This window comes from Branchiostoma floridae, chromosome 7 (assembly GCF_000003815.2).
Source record: "Branchiostoma floridae strain S238N-H82 chromosome 7, Bfl_VNyyK, whole genome shotgun sequence".
NCBI lineage: Eukaryota > Metazoa > Chordata > Leptocardii > Amphioxiformes > Branchiostomatidae > Branchiostoma > Branchiostoma floridae.
Genome location: NC_049985.1, coordinates 13,831,185 through 13,835,814, shown reverse-complemented (window position 1 = coordinate 13,835,814; position 4,630 = coordinate 13,831,185). Strand labels below are relative to the sequence as shown.

Below are 4,630 nucleotides of genomic sequence, written 5' to 3'. Positions count from 1 at the left end.
TCACAAAAAGACTGACTGTTGTGTGGTGACTGTCACAATGTCACTAAAAATATCATTTTTTTCTCTATTATGTTAGATTTGTTGCTCTTTGTGAACCATGCTGGATGGCACAACATTCATGTTCACCACACTTGTATCCCAACAATCTTACTTGCAGGCCAAGTGGCAGGCCCCTTATGGTTTCCATATTAGGCATGGTGCTGCAGCCTAGTGTTGGGGAACAAGAAAGCTTCTCCCGTCTTTACACTCCTTCTGGTTTTGACCTCTATGTCAAGGTTAAACCACAAAAATGTAGATCAGAGCCAGGGCTTTTGATTGGCATCATGGGAAACACTGGTCTGGTGCACAGATGAACAGTTACGACCAGAACCAGGCAGGTGTGTGTGCAGACTGAATACTCAACTGTCTAAACAAACACACTTCTAATGCTTCTTACATAGCTACCTGGTGCTATCCTGCACTCCGTCTGTACAAGCCAGGAAATAGTGTCTTCAACAGTTGACTGACACACTCTCTGGTTTATATAGCTGCCTTCTTTCCATTGGGTGAGCTTTCTGATTCTACTGAAAGTTGCATGACCAGTTTAGGGTTTCCCATACCACATGTATTTTATCCAGGCAGCCTTGTCCAAACTGATTTTACACTGTGCTGCACAGGATAGTTGGGTCTTTGTCCCTAGGATTACACCTGGAAAACAAGCATGTTACACCCAGAGCTCAGGAAAGCTTGACTGCCGGATGTATCTGGATGGAACCCAAACTGACAACAGGAAAGATTTAAAAGATTTGGTGTGTCTCATCAGTGGGTGTCATCAGAATGTACTGTCACCATTTCATGACTGCATTTTCAAATACATGTCAAAAACATTCAATTGACTCTTGATTTTATTTTACAGCCACTCATCAAGACTGGCCTATCAGTAATACCCCAATTTAGCAGAAAGCTATTCTCATGTCTCACTAGTTTTCACAGACATGGTTTGACCCCAATGGGCCATCATGTCATGCTCTATACACCCTTTGATCTCCGATGAATACACCTGTAAGTCTGACTGGAAAGGCAGCTGTATACTCAATACACCTCTTCAGCAATGCAGGATTTGGTAAACTTTCCTTCATATGCAGGAGACTAAATTGCAGGTTGTTGCAATGCACTTCCCTCATTATACGATTAGCCTGGATACCAGACCTCAGCCTGATTTTAAAAATATCTACAGATATTTTTGATATCAGGCTGGGGTCTGGTATCCAGGCTAATTGTATAGTGAGGGAAGTGTATTGTAACAGCCTACAGGACTGACAATTTAGTCTCCAGATATGCTCCATTTTACTTATGTTATAGAATACAGTCAAATCTATATCAGTGGCCACATATTGGTGGTTCCTTGCGTAATTTTTCTCATTGAACCATGCTTTTGTAAATGGCCACTAGTCTACTACGAGTATTTTCTCAAGCCCCTTGAATGGTCATTTTAGATAAATTTGACTGTATCCTTTTTTTTAAAAGAACACACATTAAAATATGACACCAGAGCAAGCCATTTACATTGCCTTTGATTTATTACATAGCAATAAGTATTGTATACAGCAACCAGAAAATTATCCAACCAGAATATTAACAATAAGATCATATATTTCTATTTACAATTTGAACACAGCCATTTCTCTCTTGCACAGAACAAACTTCAGACTTCTTTTCATAAGAATCTCTTCACAAAGCATTCAACACATTTCTACACACTGTTAGATTCTCCACCATTGTGGGCTATATTATATATCTAAATACCTCACAATAAACCTTCGTGAAACTGCAACAAAAGGTATCAAAACTGAAAATAAACAAACGGAATGTGCTCTCTTCTGTTGTATAATTAGTACATGTAATTGAATGCTATACTTATTTAGTATTTCCATTCTCTAAGCAAACTTGATGATAGAGGGCATCAAAGTTAGTTGGCTACAAGGATATTTTACTATGGTACTTATTAATGTAAAATTGATTAAACCTGAATGCTTATTATGTTGGCAACTTTTTGTTTGACACTTGATAGTAGGTAAGTTAATATTACGTGTATATGATAATGTACTGGTATGGTCTCTTGTCCTAGAAGAACAAGAAGGATTTACATAATTGTTATATTGTTTAATACCTTACCAGAAAAGTTTGCAAGTATCCAGACATTTTAGAAGGTGATTATTACATGATGCTGTTCTTGCAGGAATTTGTGTGGTGGGCCTTGCAGAAGAATTCCAGGGCACTTAAGTGGCCATTTTACAAGGTGTTATAAATAAGTGAAAGCAGGTGTTATAGGAAGGAGAAACTTCTTCAGAAAGATTGTTACAGGTGATTAAAAAATTCCTTGTCTTTTCTATAACAGGTAATGACAAGTTGGTACAAAAATTGTGATATATCTTGTCAAAGCATTCAATGGGAGGGGCTTGGTACATACATGTATGCATCTCTGAACTACTGTCATTCTCCAATTTCAGATCGGAATCCGGTTACCAAGGGATGATGTGCAGAGTATGCAACCATCCCGAACAAAATCCCGGTCTTCTTCTCAGATAACCCAACCCACATACCATGTTCGGGTATGTTCTTGTAAATTCATTTCCGCATTTTGGCATCCTTCCTGCCACAATTTAACTCCTCCCAAAGAAAACTTTGGAAGATATCCAACTAGATGAGGCTTACATGTGGTTCTGACTTGTGATGTCTTTACAAGGATCAAACCCTAATGCTGTAGGTATTTTTGGATGACGCTAGCACATCCGTCTTATCACAGAGAACACGAACCTGTCATTCTGCATAAATGTTCTTCTGTTAAACTGATCATTCCACTGGTCATCATGAGTTTGCAAACTTTACATGCTCAGACTGCAAAATTCAGAAAAGGAACATGTTCTTTTGTACTTAATTACACAATGAGGTAATAGCACCTGCAAATGTAGATTGTGTATTTGTGGAGGTAAAAATGTACTTGCACAACAAGGTTGGCCCTGTCAACAGAGAAACCAATTGGAATGTTTATATGGCAAGTACTGTGACCTTCTGCCTTGGTTTGCAATGCAGATCATTACCCTAATTGCGATGTATGCCTGGACTAAACAGCACCTGAATCAGCCGAATGCCACGCACCATTTACAGCATCCGTTTGGAATTCGAACAAAAAAGAATCTGAGTATTTCCACACCACACTGTCATCTACATAGCTTTGCTATATATATATAAGTTTATCTCTATATATGTATATATATTTACTCCATTGCTGCTCTCCTAAGGCAGCTAAAGTATGCTAACATGTCAAGAGGTCAAAGCACAAGCTCCCTCCACTATACAGATTTCTTGTCCCACAGGATAGAGGCTTCTACATTCTGACTTGTACACATAAACATGGAAATAACATACCTCCTGAGGGCTAGACTACTACTGGCCTGGCTCTATATCTTCCATCTAGTCCAATATTTTCACGCAGGGAAAGACAGGGAACTAAACAGTCCACTCCTTGCTCACAGAGCAAAAGAAAAGAAGATTCCACAGAAGAAGTCCATAATCTCATCCTGTTGGTGGTTCAATAACGATGGATGATTGTTCAGTCGAAACTTGTTTTCATCTGCAAGGAGTCTTGCCAGGTTGGGAGGAAGACTGCTTCTGATCCTGCAAACAAAATATAAGACTTGTTTAAGTACTACTAGAACTGTGGAGAGTGCTGAGTTGTAATGCAATGTTAAAGTAACCAGAACCACACAATTGACACAGTGAATTGTCAATAAAGTCAAATGTAATAACACTTCTCTCCAAGCAGTGGTCCAGCTCTGGCTGTTTTTTAACTGGTTTATGCATTTTTATCTGGCTTTCTATTTTATGCTGTTTTCTAAATAAATAGCACAAAAACATAAAAATGTCTAGAACACGTTAACATTCTGAGCCAAACCTCTGCTTGGAGAGTATGCAGCCTCCTCTCAGCACCTCCTTGTTACTTCTGGAGAATTTTGACGGTAGCAAGATGTTAGGAATAGCAGACATAGCTTGGCCTTTGGCCTGCTGTCAGAGGTCTTTACTGCATGACTTTCCCGATACAGTTTGAAGTTAGCTTCCTATATTTACTGGTTGTTGAATCACTGGGGAATCTAGTTTGTTTGTTTCACAAAAAGACTGACTGTTGTGTGGTGACTGTCACAATGTCACTAAAAATATCATTTTTTTCTCTATTATGTTAGATTTGTTGCTCTTTGTGAACCATGCTGGATGGCACAACATTCATGTTCACCACACTTGTATCCCAACAATCTTACTTGCAGGCCAAGTGGCAGGCCCCTTATGGTTTCCATATTAGGCATGGTGCTGCAGCCTAGTGTTGGGGAACAAGAAAGCTTCTCCCGTCTTTACACTCCTTCTGGTTTTGACCTCTATGTCAAGGTTAAACCACAAAAATGTAGATCAGAGCCAGGGCTTTTGATTGGCATCATGGGAAACACTGGTCTGGTGCACAGATGAACAGTTACGACCAGAACCAGGCAGGTGTGTGTGCAGACTGAATACTCAACTGTCTAAACAAACACACTTCTAATGCTTCTTACATAGCTACCTGGTGCTATCCTGCACTCCGTCTGTACAAGCCAGGAAATAG

The 4,630-nt window shown here is 39.4% G+C and overlaps 1 protein-coding gene across 1 annotated transcript in view; it reads right to left on the bottom strand.

Annotated features, from left to right (window-relative positions):
- Positions 1-1,540: 1,540 nt before the first annotated feature.
- The window catches only part of LOC118420352 (ankyrin repeat domain-containing protein 50-like), a gene marked incomplete in the record, with an annotated part of 14,807 nt that continues 11,717 nt past the window's right edge, over positions 1,541-4,630 (bottom strand). The window contains 1 exon segment of the mRNA XM_035827127.1: positions 1,541-3,657.